Source organism: Dermacentor variabilis, chromosome 5, assembly GCF_050947875.1.
Source record: "Dermacentor variabilis isolate Ectoservices chromosome 5, ASM5094787v1, whole genome shotgun sequence".
Lineage (NCBI taxonomy): Eukaryota > Metazoa > Arthropoda > Arachnida > Ixodida > Ixodidae > Dermacentor > Dermacentor variabilis.
In genome coordinates, this window is record NC_134572.1 from 69357600 (window position 1) to 69376412 (window position 18813).

At 44.5% G+C, this 18813-nt stretch overlaps 1 protein-coding gene across 1 annotated transcript in view; it reads right to left on the bottom strand.

Moving 5' to 3' along the window:
* Window positions 1-324: 324 nt before the first annotated feature.
* LOC142582758 (uncharacterized) overlaps window positions 325-18813 on the bottom strand; it is a 136253-nt gene continuing 117764 nt past the window's right edge. The window contains exon 4 of the transcript XR_012828480.1: window positions 325-705. The gene's annotated coding sequence lies outside the window, so the exon portion shown is untranslated. The remainder of the gene's footprint in view (window positions 706-18813) is intronic.

The following is an 18813-nucleotide window of genomic DNA, read 5'->3' on the forward strand; positions in this document are numbered from 1 at the left end:
CTCTCTTTAAAAAGAGGGGTGCGGCATAAGAATTACAGTAACATAAAAAAAAAAAAACACTACATGTTTAGTTGCGAAGTACCTTCACCTCCTGCACATGTGTCTTAAGGAGAAGCATCCTTTCAAGTAAAACAATATATATATATATATATATATTGTTTTTAATAGTCATCACATAATCAACGATGAGCAATCTACGATATGGCGTACATAGTTTATTATTGGTAGCGATGACAATGAAAATAAGAAAATGCAGAAATTTTTTATATTTCTTTACAGAAAATTTTATTGCTGGTTTCACACACACTGGTACCCCTTCCGTTTGTATTGCGATTTAATGAAGAGCACATGTGAATGGAAAGCACGTCCCGTGGTGTTTTTGGTGGAATCACATCAGGTCGCTACCTTAGGCGCCGTCCTCTTCAGTTAAAAGTTTTGATTACTCCTTCGTCATAGGTGAAGGAGTCATCTTCCACTTCAGCGCACTGCATATATTGTCTCTGAGTGGACGCCTTGTGGCCTCGTCGGTGAAGTTCGGGGCTTGGCGGCGGGCCCGGGCCCGAACAGCGCGGGAAAGGTCCGTAGCCATGGCAACGGCCAGCCGCAGTCATCAACATAATTCGATGTTGGAGGCGTGGGTGGGGCGCTGGCTCCCCCTTGTGACTGCCGAGCGAGCCGTGCCGGGAAGCGAGAGTGCGCCGGGGGCTGGGGAAAAAAAAAGGGCTCACTTTTTTTTTTCTTCTTGCAGTCGTTGCACGCCTCCCCAGTGCTGGGATGATTGTTCTCATGCGCCGTCCTCAAAAAGAGAAAAACAATAAAAGCAGTGAATAATAAAAAGAAAAAAAGCCAGAAAAAGCGGGGGTGGATCTCGCCGCTCGTTTATGCTCGCTTCCCGTTGGTAATAATGCGTGTCTGCGTGGTCCCTGTTTGTCGGCCTGGGCATTTTTTATGACTCACTCTGCATGGGCGGGGTTGTCGGCTCTCAACTTTTGACGTGATTATTTCGAACCCTTTCAATGTTCTTGCGTTCCTTCAATTTAATACTCAAAATACTGCGCAAAGAAGCGACGCGGTTATGAGCTGGGTCCGCCGTTATATATGTTACGTAAGGTAAAAGAATGTGAATTAATAATGAATTTGTTAAACGATTCATTAGGCACCAAGCACATTGTTACTATAAATTTTACGATAAATTCAAGCTATGTTGGTTTGAGTACCATAAGTGTTTCCGTTAAGATTAGACCGTATACTTTACATCGATTCCATCAGTAATGGAACAACACCAAACCACCCTAAAAGAAAACTGTTAATCACATGTACGTTAACCAAGCAGCGAAGAAGAACGCACGACAATCATGAAAGAATTACAGAGGATAAATTATCTTCAACACGATTCAATCAGTCTGAAGAAAGAGTCACTTTGGTTGTGCAAGTTGTTTTACTGGAGCGGCATTTTGCGGCAGTTGTTTGAGTTTCCCACTCCTTTTGCGCCTCGTGATTGGCTGGAACGAAACTGAGCCGCCGTTATCGCTGAAATCGGCCACTGGGCAGCGAGGATGATAAGAAATAAATAAAAACTGAGAGAAAGAATTCCCGCTAAGTATTGTGATGGAGGAGGAAGATTAAGAGAAAAGTATCCAAAACGATATGCAAGACATGCAGGGCGTTTTCTTTTTTAAGAATATGCAAAATTTTTAAAAATTGCCTGTTTCATATAGCACAACTCGAGACCTTGAGCTGGATTACACGAAGAGACTGACGTCACTTGCATAAAGAATCGAAATGCGTAATTATCTAATTAACAAAAATATAGCGAATTAGCTTTAAGCTATTTACCAGTTCATTAAATAACTAACCAACGCAACATACTGGGTATAATTTACGAAGTGTAGCCAGTTGGTTTGCAAGACATATCCACTCGGAACCAATTCTGAGGACGTCACTGGGTTCGAGATATGCACCGTCAAACTTGCGGTAAAAAAGCACTGCTGTGTCGCTTTTCTTTTTTTTTTTTCAAAGCAAAACGCCATTTTATGGCGTTTTGCCATAAAAACGACTGGGACGCCAGTGTATTTCGTGACAAACTTCGGTAATGAATATCTCGAAACTGGTGTACATCATCCTGTGAATTCGTTCGAAGTGGCTACGCCTTGCGAACTTCCCGGTTACAATGCGTGAATTGCAAAGCGTGCCCTAACGTAAGTGCTTAAATACCCAATTAATGAATTTCTTTAGTTCGCCGATTATAAATTTCTATTTCTGGCACTAGATGCGTCCGCCTTCTCGAGTATACCAGCTCAAAGACTGGAATTGGGCTGTCCGCCACATGCGGCTTTAAAAAAAAATGATCCAGTCTAAATAAACTAATAAACTCGCCGTATGCAGATGCACAGTCAAAACTCCTCCTGGACAGATCACGAGGGCTGAACCGCGCCTTCTTCGTCGTGGCGAGGACATGTTGTCCTACTATCCGTAGCAATGTGGCGCTGAAAAATTCAGCAGTAAATAAATAAATAAAATGTGGCAATGCCACTGTGGTACATTAGGACTCTTCTCTCGTACTTTCTTTCGGACAAGTAGTGGTGTGCGAAATACTCTATGCTGCGAATACGAACCGGATAGTATTCGCTATACCATCTTTTTTTTTTTATTGAAGTGAATGTTAGGAGAGGTTGGCGCCTTTATGTGGTGGCACCGGCTACTCCTTGTCACTTGGCTGACGAAACAAATTTGCGCAAAAAGGGAGAATAGCGACACTAAATATAACACTCAGTAGAACACCGGATCAATGAAAAATATACAGTCCAACAGTACATGAGTCGCAAAGTTCTGTGCATGAGTTCAGTCCCCGTCCATTCGATTCGAGATTAGACCCTTTTTTTCTGATTAGCAAATGGGCTTCTCTGCGCTGCACATTTGTCAAACTAGTAGCGGCAACGGTCATGGTTCTAAAGAAGACGAGCTCCGCATGTTGCACATGCTGGGGCTTGTCTGTGGCGCGCAGTTGCATAACAATTAAGAGCCATGTCGGCATTCGCCAATGTCGTGAGGCAAGCCAACTACGCTCACACGCGCCGACTGAAAGGCACAATGGGCCGCCGCCATTAGTGGGTCAAACTGTATCGCGGGAAAGCTAGCTTAACAATTGGGAAAACAGACTATTCGAAATCGTCGAATATTCGCTTATGTCTCGAACGTGAACACTTATTGGAGACTCGGGGAGGACAGAATACGCAAACGGGGACAGTTCGAAATTATTTTTCTGCGGGGTAGCCGCGGATGCCGCAGAGAGGCGTCAGTTTCTCAGCGAGCCCATGGATCAGCCAACTTCTGCACATTACGCGTTCTAGTCAATCAGCGGGCACGCCTCATCTGTAGGTAAATTACTAATTTATTGCCTCAATTTCGGCAAATCAGTCCTCTGACTGGTTGCTCTCGTCCTGCAGTTGCGCCTCCTTAGACAAACTTGCACGACGCACTGTCGCGTGCTGACCCCTCGTTTCAATACTGTACTTGTCCCTGTTCACCAGGTAAACAGAAAGCAGTCGACTATATTTTACGAGCACTTCAGCTGACCGAATGTCCAGTTGTGAACGACATACGTGCACGCATCAAATAACTTTAATGAGCTTCCACGCGACGGACTCCACGCAAAATTTACATTTCCCTATGTTTCGAAAAAAAGAAAGAAGGAAACGAACTGTTTCACATTTGATTTGATATTCGGAGGCTGTTTTTCTCGAACATTCGTACTCGATTCAGAAATCTCGCTATTCGAGTACCCCCTGCTTGACAAATAATGATGCCGTTTTGGAAACAGGTTTTTGCCAATGCAGGTTAACTTCGGTAAGTTCAGATATTTTTACTTCGCGTTCTATTAGTTTCTTATCTATAAGGCCAATTGCCCAAACCCTGATAGCCTTTTGCTAGCGAATGACGAATGATAAAAAAAAAGTTAAAATAAAGTAGTCTACTTATTTCGTCTTACGGATGCATAATCACTTGATGATGGATATGCGTGCCAGTAAAGGAACGGCATGCTGCACATGCTATGCCATTCGTATACAAAAGCTGCTACTTCAGCAGCTTTCTTCGCAAAGCATAATCCACAGTACACATTGTCATGGTGCACACATCTCACCGGGTGATGTTGGCAGAGTATTAAAGCGAAGCTTTCTTTGCCTACCTTCCCTGGTTTGACGTGGTTGCTTGGCTGTTAGACCGGTCGCTATGTCGCCGCATATATTTGCAAATATAAATGCAAAGCTTATAGGAAAGCACCGGCGAAGTGACCGATGTAACCCTTGTACGTTGACGAAGTATGCCCACCTTTATTATGCGCAACCAAAAAATGACTTCCTGCAGAAAACTACTGAACGTGTAGCGTCAGCTCACAGGCATCACTAAGGAAAATTGATCTGCTGCGGGACTGGTGAATTATATTTAGCGTATTCTTGAGTTACCTTATTGTCTTTTATTTTTAGCCACACGGTATAGGTGGCACAGGATGTGAGCCCGTTAGTGACCTATCTTCCAGAACGGTCATTTCACACCACGCGATTCCTACATAAAATTCAGCCAACCAAACTAAACCATTTTTCTTATAGCATTAAATAAGCATCGCGAATCCCCAAAGCTTCGCTTCACATAGATTCCAACATGTGCATTATAACTGCACACCTTTTCTTTTGCCGAGTAAGCGCTAAATTTTCGCAGCATAGCGCATATTTGTAGGCCTTACAAATCTTGATAAATAACAGTGAGTTTGATAGATTATACCTACTATGACATAAATATGGCCCGAGTGTAGAAACGTATACTGCATGCTGAGCTACGCATCTCTGAACGTCGCGCGCGAGGCTAAAATTTAGCTCTTACTGCGTCGTGCATGGCGCGACAACGGCGCCACCTCTGCACGTGACGCATGCATGATCGAGTAATGGCTTCTTTCCTCTACACAACAATATCAATGTAAGGTGGGGTGGGTATAGTGTGCGCGTGTGTGTGTGACAACTTTACTAAATATCATGCAACTTGATGACCTCTAGGCCGCACCGGGGGCAGCAGAGAAACCTTGTCTCTCACTTGTTTCCCGGGCTTGCTGGATGGCCCAAAGTTGGTCATATGGCTGGAAAGATATAGGCGATAATGCTATAACATGTTTTCGTTACACCAGTTTCAGCAAGCGACCCCCTTTGATGCCTTCTTCAGCAGAAGCTCTAAAATGCCGAGCGCTGAGAGATGCTTGTAAACTGGAGCAAATATTCACAAGCGGCGATCGGAAAACGATTATCAGAACCTGCATAGTTCATGCTTGCGAAGATGTTCTTCAAGCCATTCGCCAAGACTAGCGCCTTCATCCGCCCTCTGCTGCTTTCTGTTGGGACATTTCTGTAGCAAATATGTACTTTATTTTATATCAGACACCCGGTTTCGCTGAGGGTGGCGGAAACTCGCACGGTTCCTTGATAAGGTGTCATCCTACAGCAAATACAATCAGCAGCTATATCAACAGTAGCATTGCCGCTAACACAGCTGATAAATCAGTTGGGCCTTTTTTAAAATTAACGCTCTCTCTTCCTCTATATCGGCGGCACCAATCACTACACAAAAGAATCCCTCATAATTCTTAAGCAAATTTCTCTGCATCGAAGCCCTTCATCATGCCGCATGGTCAGCATCCCGCGTGCGTGCCCCTTTGGAATTTACCTTTTCTTTCCCCTTTTGTGCAGGCAACTCAGACTGTATCGTTCATAGCGAAAGGTTCTCCTGCCTTTTCTCTTTTCTTCATATTTTCTTTACTTTTTTCTTACTTTTTTTTATATTCACGCCGTCGTTAGCATGACCACAGCTATGGAGAGTTCAAATAAAGAGAAGCTGCATCAAGGAAGGGGGTGTGTTGAATGAGCATTATTATCGCGGCGGTGAGGCCACCTTCGTGCCCGGGAGTTGGGAGATTAATCTTCCATAAGACGATCCATCTTTCGAGTGCCACCTGCTCCTTTCGGACCCCCTTTCCAAAGCTTACCCTACGCTGTTTTTCTATCTGTCTCTTTGAGACGCGGCCTTATGTAGGCACCACTCCGCACCAACCGTGGGTGCTAATTTGCATCTCTTCGCCGTGAACGTATACATGCGATGCGAGTGCCGCTGCCGTCACCAAACCATAAGTTTTCAGATTAAGCTGCTGGAAGCTCTGACATCTTGTGGATATCAAAGCGCGTATTAATAAAAACGAGCGAAGAATGAAGTTTAGGCTGGTTGTCATCCGTATAGCGTTCCGAATACGAGCTTCCACCTATCTTAATAATCAGGAGGATGTAAAGGGGTCCACGTAACACGAATTGTTCGCGGATAATTAAAGATGTAACGATCAAATTGCTTTATTGCTTCAGCGCGTTCATTTAACACCCGTCGCGGTGGCGCAGAGTGGCTTTGGCGTTGTGTGGCTAAACTCGAGGACGCGGGATCGAATCCCGACTACGGCGGCCGCATTTCGATCGGGGCGAAATCCGAAAAACGCCCGTGTACCATGCATTGGGTGCACGTTAATGAACCCCACGTAGTCAAAATTAATCCGGAGTCGCCTTCTACGGCATGCCTCTTAATCATAACGTGGTTCTAACACGTAAAACCCCAGAATTTCATTTCACATTCGATAACAGGTTCGGGCCCGTATAGCCCATGCCGACGGACTTCAAACCGATTCAAATATAATTGCCGCTGCTGCCTTGATGTGATTCGGATTAATTGCTGAATAATTGCGATGTGGATTTAATTTTGACCCCTTAGGGTTTTTTAACACGCCCCTAAATTTAAGTACATTAGCGTTTTTTGCTCATGTACGGCGACTGCATTAAACCTCCATCGGAGTGCAGCCGCTGTAGCCAGGATCGAACCTGCGACCTCCAGCTCAGCAGCACAACGCCATAGCTAATGGGATACCATGGTGGGTTCCATGCAAATTTAAAACACTCATGTGACGCACATAATGAATGAAGCATCTCAATAAGCAACGTGCAAATTTCGACGATTTCTTATTGGCAGCTGTTCAGCCAATGACTGATTTGTGTTAGGTCGACAAGGCGATTTCTCAATGCCTGATGAACTACATACTGCATGGAGGCGATAAACCTACTTCTAGGATCGAAGAATCACCCACTATCACAGTACGAGAATCATCGTTAGTTGCTTAAGATGGCCTGTTGACGTGCACCGATTTTGTGCATCGCGGGCATACACAATGGCAACAAGTATGGGTCGCCACTGGTTTTAGTTGAAATCAAGTTGCTAGCTATGTCACGCCGCAGGTTAAGAAAATGTTACGTTATTTATGCGTCGCTCAAATTCATGCGCCGCTCTTTCACAAATTAAAAGACAAGTTGTTTAGGAAAGGCCAGCAGTTAACGTCTGGTGTGATATATCGATTGTTGTTGGGGGGCATCAACATCTCCCTGGGTCTTGACATTGTGATTACGTGAGCTAATTTGACTACTCTTCTGTGGCGATACTATCACACATTCTCAAACAAAGGCAGACTCAACGCTGAAACAATGCGCAAATCTGCACCATTCTGATCATATCTTTTCGTTGTCTTCAAGTCTAAGGACTTGAAGATAATCTATCAGAAATGTATGTGCTATACTCGTCGTCAAGCCTTTAACCGGAGTACATCGCAAGTTCAATATGCGGGACATCTCGAAGGAGCTAGGGCACAATAGCATTACACAAACTTCAGCACTCATATGAAATAAAAGTGGGTTACTTGTGGACATCAAAGAACACAATATATTTATTGGCACTATATGTGCAATACTACATGGACGTCATAGGTATAGTTAAAAATATAACATCTTCAGATGTTAATGAATATATCTGCTACACCGAGTTTTAAGTGAAGCGGGTCTGTGTGGAGAACAAACCGATAACAGGCAGCAGATGTGCATACGTCGGCAGTACACCTGTTGCCATCCGCCAAACAGTCCAACTCTTTCATCCTGCATCGAGCCCTAAACCGCTTGTTTTCACGATCAGAGCAGCATGCGCTCTGATAAATTCTAGAAAAATAAACACCCGCTGCTAAAAACAGCTGCTCAAGTAGCTGTTATACAGCATCTAGGCTACATATGGTGAAAATGTTCTTTCCCCGATGTATTTTCTTTCCACCGCTCGCATGTGTAGTTGAACAGTGCTTAAAGGAATGTTAACGAGTCCAATAATTTCTGTAGGTCGGAGAATGTTTGATTTATTACGCCACCGTGTAGGTATGCATAACAAGAGGGGTGAAAGCATGGACAATTTTTGTTGAGCACGAAAGAGCTAAGGTGTAGGTAGCTGGAAAATTACTGATATGTTGTGCCACAAAGCCCTGCCACTTATATTGTGCTAAGGAGTGCCCATCAACTAATATCCCCCTGCGCCCCTTTGACAACCAACAACGCTGGAACGCGGCAGCGGATAATATAATTTAGGGCGACAGAAGTTGCACGAGTGTCACCAGATCAACAACGTTTTCTATAGAGGAACGACATCGCTGGAAGCCAGTCATGGTATAGGATGATGCCCCTGATGTCACTTCGGACATGCAAGATCTATTCTCCAGTTTGCTTGGCCGGTGTGTATACATCTGCAGAATGCATTCGGAGAGTACGGCGCGATTTCTAGATGCCAGTTTCACGTATTTGGAAGTAATTAAACAACTTGCATGTGTGCACTGAGCAACTGTGGCAGGCTGCTGACAGTCCTCGAGGAGCGAAAAAAAAAGAGCCAAAAAAGAAATGCAAGGCCCGGAGGCCAAGCAGATGCAGGCCTGGTTTACGATGCTATGCACAAAGGGAACTACGTAAAGTGAAATAAAGGAAACAGAGAATTACAGTTGTGCGGACACGTCAAGTGCACATCACGCTTACCAATAGTCGTTGAGGCCAAATCGACTGCAGAAACTGCGGCAGTGTCTGCGTATAGCTTTCTTAGCGACGACGCTCGAGGTCTTGCATGGTGCATGAAGCTTTATTTCTAAATATATAGTATACTGCGATTTGCCGGTGCAGCCAATAGGTTCTTGTTGAAGAGATATAAGAGCGCCTGGCGATCGGGTGTGTTGCCCAAGGTAACATGGATTTTATCGATACACCACACTTACGTAAGATATGACTTCGCGCCAATGGCAAGACCGTTTCTTTTTTAGCGATGTCTGACCGATCTTCAGGTACAGCTTGCAGTTACATGGCTTCAGAAAAACTCAGAAAAATTCTATTACCTACCGCTCCACTCAAACAACTTAGTATTGTGTTTTTGTGTGAGCAGTGCCGCGACCCCCATTTTCGACTTTATACCCCACCTGTATATACTCGTCTGCATTTGAAGGTATCACTGATACTGCGGATGTTCTGTTGTAATATTCTCATATAGCGGCGACAACAGCTGTGCGACTTCACTAATCGAGTGTGTCTTAGAGAACTGGCGCTATATTGTGACTCAAAGCCAGCCTGAAAATATATTTCGGCATAGTTTTCATGACCATTTGGAATGAGGTGCTGCATCCGCTGCGGCATAATCCGAACTACTGGCGCTCGATCATCGCACGAAGAGAACCTACACGTGGCTGTTGTTCGTCTTTCAAAGGCAAGCGCTGCGAGGTAAATTAGTTTGCCTGCTCCACATTCGCTCACACTTGCTAACTAGAGTAGGCCAAATTTGACGAGCATCAGCCTGCACTCTCTGAACCCTTCCGCGCCGCTGTGATATTCATAAAGACACCTCAAACGCAGGGACGCTCTTTGAGTATATAAGCTGCGGCTTGGAGTCGTCTTGACGAAAGTTCACGAAAGTTCACTGAATTCTATCCCATCTTCAAATAATTGATTGACAATGCCGCATGCAATGAGTCCACGTGAGAAGAGGCCACTGATCATCTCATGTTCCACAGTCTTTGCCTTCATCTGCAAAAACGGTCGCTTTGCATTGGATTGTGATGATCAAATCAGGCCGACTGCTGGTCGCAAAAAAGAAAAAGAAAGAACTAGAACATCGGCTTTGCCGTCCATCGGTTCACGTGTCTTTAGTTTCACTGCTACGTTTGGTTGCTTGCTCTTCTTTCGCAGACATAACATGCGTCAGAGGATGATCGCAGCCTCTGTAGAAGCTGCCCAAGTCATTGCCAATTTGTCTAATAGTGTATTCAAACGACGCTACCGTTGCACACGAGTCCAGATCATATATGCTCCTGAGTTCCAGCCATGGGGACATTTGTCCAAGTGTATCGGACATCATTAACTCCGCACTACGCAGCCATCAGCGCATTTTATCCCTCGAAACTCAGTTGTCCAATATTTTAGACGTGTGCTTGCGCCATCTATGAAGTTTTGTCGAAACCGCGTTAGCTTTATTGCTGCCAGGGGGGTTCAAAGTAGAGCAGCTTTCTACGATGACCAACGGTAAGTGTTGTTTCTGGTAAACTTTGAGCATTTCTGCAGCATATCTGCCATTTAAAGGAAACTTAATGCGCCAGAGAACACGCAGAAATGAAAATTTTATTTGTTCATGCACTTAATTTTTTTTTTCTGCAATAAAGTACTAACTTGGGTCGGTTGGTATATGTGCGAAAAAAAAAAAGAACGAACAGCGCAAACAAAGAGAAGTGCAGACTGAGACAGACAAGACGCTCACTATCATCCAATATTTTATTGCGCACACAGCAATATATACAAGAGCTTGAATAGGCAGGAGGGAGAGGAGATCATACCAAAGTGGAATACATCGTCAGGAAGATAGCCACGATGAACAATATAAAAAAAAACAGCACAACTAGGCGGTCGCCATCATTTACGTGCAAGGCATGCGATTTCGTTGGTGAAGAGCGATATCGAATGCACACTCACGCACATATCGCTTTTATTTTTTTTGTCAATGCGAAAGGCCTCGTCTATCGCACGGGCACGCTGGTTCCCATAGCGCCTTAGTACTTTGCATTGACTAAATGATGCACGACAACAACAACGGAGCTATGCGCAGCTAGGTGGCTGCCAACACACCCGTTCATTAAATTGAAATGGTTTCCGAGGCGGTCATTTAAACAACAGCTAGTTGAGCAATGTAGCAGTGCCCGCACGAGAGGTGAATCTCGTACGCTACGTTGTGGCAGCAATCAACAATTTTTCTTTGTGTGTTTCTTATAACACGCGCGAGGCCCCGTGTCCTTCATATTCACTCTTTAGCACATACAGGAGAATTCGTTCTTCGATGAAAAAAAAAAAAGAACTGTCATGCCGGCCTTTTCTACTGCCTTTTTTTATGCAATGCGACACTCGGTGCAAATAAAGTATGACCACGGTTCCTGAATGCAAAAATTTTTGTTATTTTTTCATTTGTCAAGTGTTCGCTGTTTTTATACGTCTGCTGGAGGACATTCGGCAATGGTAGACAGTAAATTGTCCGGGTAGCCTGCGATTCGCAGTCGTAGCACCTGGTGGTCAAAAAACTTTCCAGGAACTCGCGTATCTTGCACGTAAACTATGGCGACCATTTAGTTGCGCTGTTTTTATATTCTTCATCGTGACTATGTTCCTGACGATGCATTCCCACTTTGACATATGCCTTCCTCGCCCTCTTGCCTATTCAAGCTCCTGTATATATTGCTGCGCTGTGCTCCTGTAGATATTGCTTGACAGTCCGCGCTTCGTTTGTCTCAGTCAGCACGTCAAATTGTTTGCACTGCTATTCTTTTTCTGCTATACTCGTCTGATTTTGCATGTACAACACGTGGAACGCTGGCACTCAGCGCGCTCTTGTTCTTTCCCCCGTGCTGACGCGACCACTGGTGGAATGAATCCAACGCGCGTCCTTTTGTTGCTAAGCCATTTGGGCGTTCTAGTTATTATTATTATTTAGTTCGTTAAAAGTTCTTTTTTCTCTTTTTCGTTCAAGAAACCCGCTTCGAGTGCCAGATAACATGGAGGATAAGATCCTCCAACGAGTAGCCACAGGGGACTCATCGGATATCGACCTATCCGATACACCACTGTAGTTGACTCTATAGTATTTTGGCAGCTCTGGGAGGCTCTAGCGCTAAAGAGGAGAGCGGTGAGGACGAGACAGCAAGGGTGTAGCATGAAGACGAAAGTTTTTTTTATTTCTTTTGCACCAAGTGCAATCTGTTCTATTGCGCCAGAAAGGATAGGCGATGCTTCGAAATAGCTTAAAGGTGTGAAATTGAACAGTGATCAATGTGAAAGATGAATTATGGACAACACATTTTATATCGCTATTGCAGCATCTCTGTCAAGTGAGGCTGCATGCTTATATTTAATACCATACTGACGTCACACTGCGTGGCAATCCAGGCGGAAAAGAAAGAAAGAAAAATAGTTCACAAGTGAGCAAAAGAGCGGACAATCTTTTGTTAATCAAGTGAAAAACTCACTTTTCTTTTTCGTGTGTATGATGCCTTTGAGGGCGCGATTCATAAAAAAATTTCATGCAGTTTTGTAAACATTTTATTTGTTAAATTTTCCCTGTGTTACTGCATACCCACCAGCTCCAAGGTTACCAGATAGAGTTCCAGAGTCCGATATATTGGACATAACGCTATACTGAAACAATCAACATGATTGAACTAATCAATTCTATGTTCCATCCTTGCAATCTATAGACATCTTTTCCTGGAAAACTCACAAAAATCTCCAGCTCACTCGCAAAAGCCAGGTGGAGCGTGGTTTCTGTTCTACTGTGCTCATGCTCTGTGCAGTATACAATAACGCGTGTGCTCCAGAGATCATGAATGTTTTAGACGCCTTTCATTTGAATGCACGTCTCAAAGAAACGCCGTTTCTCGCCAAAAGAAAAAAAAAATGTAGCGGTAAGTAAGGCAGCAAAACTAGGCGAGGAAGTAAAAGAAGCGGGACGAGAACGGACGCCCGCACCGGTTGTCAGGACACCGCGGTGTCAGCCACGAGAGAACTCGGAAAAGGCGGAATTTCGCGTGCGCGCGGCTCCTGCTCGGACCACACTCCCATGCATGCACTGGGTGGCGCTGGCCGGCAGCCGCAGGAAGAAAACAAAAACAAAAAAGGGTACACAACCCCGAAACGGTGCTTGTACCGTGGCGGCGCCCGCTTTCAAGCGCACAACGCGCCACCCGTCCGCGTCCATGCCGCCCAGCTCCGTTAGGAGGATTTCGAAGGCGCTTTGGCTTAAATTTTCTGCGTTCAGCGGTCTTCGCATGGGAAACCGGTCGGGCCGGGAGAGTGGGTTGCGTCGAGAGAGGCAGCCCCAGTGACATCATCGCTGGATAGAAAGGGTTGCGCCACGCTATCTGTATGCTATCTGCGTGTCACCGTTCTGACATGCATGCGAAAGTATTGCGGACAAACTAATTCCCGCGAAAGCGCGTCGCAGGCGCGTAAAGAAAAGAAAGAACTCAGTGCGGCAAAGCTTTTCCTCTCTCAATTTGTCTTTGCGTGCTCAACTTTAAGTCCCGTGTATATACGTAATGCTGGCTCTCCTCTCCCAGCTTGGTTTTGTGGCCTCAGTTCTATGCGTCCTGCGTGGCTTAGCGCTAATTCGTGCATTCGAACACCTAGTTATCTAGCTTTGTAAGTGAATTGGGCACGCAGAGTTGACGAATTAGATGAAACCTTCTTACATCTAAAGCTTAGCGACTGAAAGTCACAGTACTTGATATATTCCTACAATAATCTCTGTGCTCCGTTCATTTGCCGGTTGGGCGCTTTATATATAGCACTGTCAAAATATCGATTTTGTCACGAAACGTAAAATATGCAACCGTACGGTGTGTGTACCTGCAGGCTATACGATAAATCTAAGTAACCGATGAAAAAAGTATACATATATATCTACAATAACACTTGACGAGATTCGACGTCCCAGTGCTGCAGAGTATAAGCTGAGAGGCGGAAGCGGGAAGGTCCTGATAAATCTTGACCACGTGGAGTCAACTACTGGCACGTAAATGTAAGTACACGAACATTTTTCCATTTCGCCTCATTGGAACGCGGCCGCCGCTGGCATTAATCGAATTCTTGACATTGTATAATAAAGCTTTCATAAATTTATTTATTTATTTATTTATTTATTTGTTTATTTATTTATTTGTTTATTTATTCTGAGAGCCCTGCAATACTCAGAAGCAGGGAGCCACTGCGAATTCGAATAGTAAACGTACTAAGGAAACTGGCCAGTTGCTCGAACCATATGAAGTTTCACTACAGAGATTAAGAAACTTGTCAAGCTATTCACTTATAGAAACGAGACCCTTTCGAGCCAACCATTGCTGCAGTGTTGGTAGCTCAGCCTTTCCTGGCAAAGTATAATTTCTTTTTTCTCGCGAGACCTATACACCTTGCTTTTTGCAAGTTTAGCTTAGTTTAATCACCGGTTTTTTAACGTCGGCCGCAGTCCTTTACTCAGATACACCGACTTTGTCCTAGAAGGCTCTCTCCTTTGCGCTCACTAAGGCGTCAAAGGTTTCTGTCTTTTCTCACTTCCAATACTTAAGATATGGCTCGCACCTGCTTAGGCTGCTATTGAGCAAGAATGATGTAAGCTTATTAGGTCACGTGAGTTTTTTGCTTGATACCTTCCTAAACAAATGATTTCTACACAAGAAGCCGCTTTCCCTCCGAATGGTGCTTAATTATAACGATAATTTGCGCTGCGTACCCAAGCGACGGCCATCTTTGAATCTCTGTTCAGGAGAGCTTCAGTCTAGCTGAGGATGGCACCCCTGCCCGCATTGAAGAATTACCAAACCAAAGATTTGTGCAAGGCAGCTTAAGTTTGCCTTTCCCCGGTCTCAGCTTTTACTGATCACATTGAGTGGACGGAAAACGAAATCACGCAGACTCCGACGACAAAGTCCACACACACAAAAAAGTACATGCCAAATGAGTCAAGAGGCGTTTCCACGGCAACACCCAGATCCCGGGAGGAGGAGAAGGGGGTGAGGAGGTTTCTTCCTCGTTCAAACCCTTTCCAGCCCGAAAGACTCGATTAGGCCTCAAAATGGCGCGCTTTGCGCTACAGTCGCGACAGGAGGCACATGGTACGTGGAGCGGCGGTGCCTGTTGCCGAGAGGTCGGCGCCCCGTGCGTTTTAATTCCAGTGGGCACTTGCAAGTAGTAAAGACAACAAATGCTTGTAGCCTCGCGCTTTCAGAAGTTGGTGTACAAATGTAAAGCTCGAGAAAAAAAAAATGCTGCAGCAGCAGAGCACTTGTGAGGTAGTTGGTGACTTGACATTGTGAAGGGACAGGGCATGCATGGGACGATGGCTAACACGTGACGGCAACGCTGTCTTTCCTGTGTCTTTTAGCCTTCGTCCCGTGTTTGCGCTGTTTCTTCACCATGTTGAGAGAGAAAAGAGGTCCTCTGTGGGTTTTCGAGATACCTTCTTTGATTTCTCCCATCAAAGTGATGCATTTCTTCAGTGAACTTGCCGAAGTTACCCAAGAATCACGCCAGTCGACACACCAACAATCGTCTGGCGAGTAGCGTCGTTGGCGGGTGTTGTTAAAGGCGTATATGTCTGACGGCCCTTTCACTGTGACCCACAGGCTTATTTCGAAGCCCATTGCGCTGGGCATCACAGATATTCTCGCAGCCACAGGCGAAGTCTGCCTGCACATCACGCTGACACAAAGAAGCGCCTTGCAGTCAGGTTACTCCTGGTCGACAATATTAGACATTCCTTTTACATTCATTCATGCAACTGGGAAGCACGTGTCACACGAGTTACATCAGTAGAAAGTGGCTTCCTCCAATAATTTCCTGACCTGGAGTGCAGGTTTGCTTCTCTGCCGTGAGAGTGTCACTCAAAGTGTACACACACTTGATAACAACGAGTGAGGCGCCTTTCGAGTGCCATTATGCATGCAAAATAGTCGGGCTGTGCGAAGCATACGCCAAAACTCTAGGGAAAATGGCGGGCTCATCGAGAAAGAAAGCATTGCTGATATGACGTGTTACATCCCCCAAAACACCTACGCGAAAATAATAGAAAAATAGTAGAAAGGTAAGAAAGAAAAGAAGCGAATGCGTCTTAAACGCATTCGCGGGAATTGTGTAGATTATGGTACGTCTGCTCCACGCGTTTACCGGTGATACATCACTGCCGTCCGCGTACAGCTTCCCCCCTTTGCCCGGCATAGCCAGGCAGCCGAGACAGAAGCCGCGGCGGCATTTTTTTTTTCTTCTCGCAACCGGGGGAAAACTCGCCGTCTGCGGCAGTAGCGCAGCCGGCATAAACAAGGCACAAGTAAATAGCCACCGGTGCCGTGAGAGCTGCGCGCTCGCTCACGCTGCGGGACATGGCAGTCGCCGGCGGAACCAATCAGGAGCCACAGCTTGGGAATCAATGACGGCAGGCAACATGGCGTCGCTGGCTCCCGTGCGCTGCCGCCATCTGGTGGTGACTCGCGGAATTAGGCTACCGCGTTTTCTCGCGTGTAACCAACGCAGCTATCGTCGGTTTTATTTACAAGCGCTGCGGAGAAGAGACATCGTGGTTGGAAACAGGAGGGCAACTGTTGAACACCTTTGGCGGGAGGCACTGCATCAAAATGAACCTTAGCGAGTGATGGATTAGAGGCATCTGGCTTTTGATCAATCTTTACAGATTTTTTCGCCACTTCTTGTTTTCTTCTTGTTCTTTGTGTGCGTGTGTGGGTTACCGACCGAAATATAGGCGTTATTGCCTGAGGAAACCAGATGACAGAGTAGGACATGATTAATGCGACATTTAAAGTTATCCGTAGCGTCTCACAAAAGAACGTCTAAATTAAGGGAGGATACTGCGGAAGTTTTCCGAAAGATGACCAGAGGTTGAATTTTACGAAGCCTCAGGTTCTTAAGTGCAGTTTCTTACAGACCGGCCGCCATCGCTAATAATATGTCCATCATCACGACTGGCTGGAATCTGCTCTTAAGAACAGTTCTAGCATAAGAACTTTCTGTGGCTATGGTGTTGGGCTGCTGAGCACGAGGTCGCGGGATCGAATCCCGGCCACGGCGGCCGCATTTCGATGGGGGCGAAATGCGAAAACACCCGTGTGCTTAGATTTAGGTGCACGTTAAAGAACCCCAGGTGGTCAAAATTTCCGGAGTCCTCCACTACGGCGTGCCTCATAATCAGAAAGTGGTTTTGGCACGTAAAACCCCAAATATTATTATTATTATTAAGAACTTTCTCTTTTTTATTTATTTATACTGTCGATCCCATCAGGGATCATAAAAGGAAGGACGTTTACATAGTTATCTTACAATGTAACAACAATGCTTAGCACAATATTAAGATTACGCACAATACATAGGCAATTAGCAACAGCAAACAATATAGTAGGTAGAAAAATAACGTAATACATTGCAATAATGTTACGAAGAGCATGAGGTAATCAAAAAGGTAGACAATTTAAAAAATGAACAAAATGTTAGGCATTAGTTACACAATAATACATGGCAGTAAATTTAACAACAAGTGGTAATGATATAGTCTGTCAAATAGCGATGGTGGTAGGTAATAATTACAACAGGAAAGAGAAGGTAAACAATTTGCATAAATAAACAATGGTACTCAGTAATGGCAAGTAAGACAAGTTATAAATGTTAGGTATGCACAAGAGTATAGTAATCCATAAGATACGTTTCAGGTGTCATTAAATAAATTGGGATTATGTATTCAATATAATGAAATGAAATAAAATGGCGCAGAAATAAATGGAGCCTGAGGAAACCAGACGAATCCAGATTCCAGAAACCAGATTTATGAATCGGGGCCGAAGTGAGCAGAGCGGCGTTCACTTCAAATTGACAGCTGAACTTTGCATATTTCAAGTTATCTGCATAGTAAGACGACAACGAAAAAAGAAATATCGCCATGAGAGATTCCCAAGTTATAGGTTTTTGTAACACGGCACAGATATACGCTGTCTGCCTCATAAGGTAAAGTTGTTGCTCTCTCATTTCCTGATCTAAACTACTGTCCATTAGTGTGTGCAGCCACTACCATCACAAACTTAAAACAAATATATGTCCTACAAAAAAGAATTCTTCGAATTGTTTGCGATATACCATGCGAGTATACAACCATACATTTGCTTAATGGCCATGAAATTATAGATATATTCAATTTACATGCTTGCAAAGTGCTGTGAAAGTATAGGAAAGAACAAAAACAATCGCTAGACTCTATAACAAAGTTAGCGTCTTTGAAATCTCCGTATACACTCCGTCAGAAAACGGCTTAGGTGTTGCGTGATGTAAGGGCAAATTGTGGTTACAATTTACTGACATTTCCTCTTACCAACGTTTCAAATACATATCTTGTTATCTGTGTATTTACGTTACTGGTCGTCGCCTGACAGGAATAGCTACTTAATGTCGGGCTTTGTCCATAGGTTCTGCATAGAAGCATGCATGCTACAGTGTTCAATTTACTCGTCGAGCTTATGTGCACATCTTCAAGTGTTGTCCCTTTTTACTTATATTTTAATGGTTGCTGAAGCTTTGCGAGCTCTGGATGTTTTTTTGGTAGGTGCGTATGGTATGTACGAGGCCGAATGAAAGACCTTCCGATGTTTTCCTTGTTATTGTTTTTCATCACGAAAATATATCCGTCAATTTGAGTGCAATATGTATTATGTTCCCTGCTGTTGCCTGCTGTAAAAAATGGTAGACCAATGTCAAGTGTTTCTCGCTTTTTAGACTCACGCCTTCCATCAACCCGTATTGATGGGAAATAGATATCATTACTATTATTATGAGACAACACGCGCGCGTTACAATCCAAAAGTGTCACTGC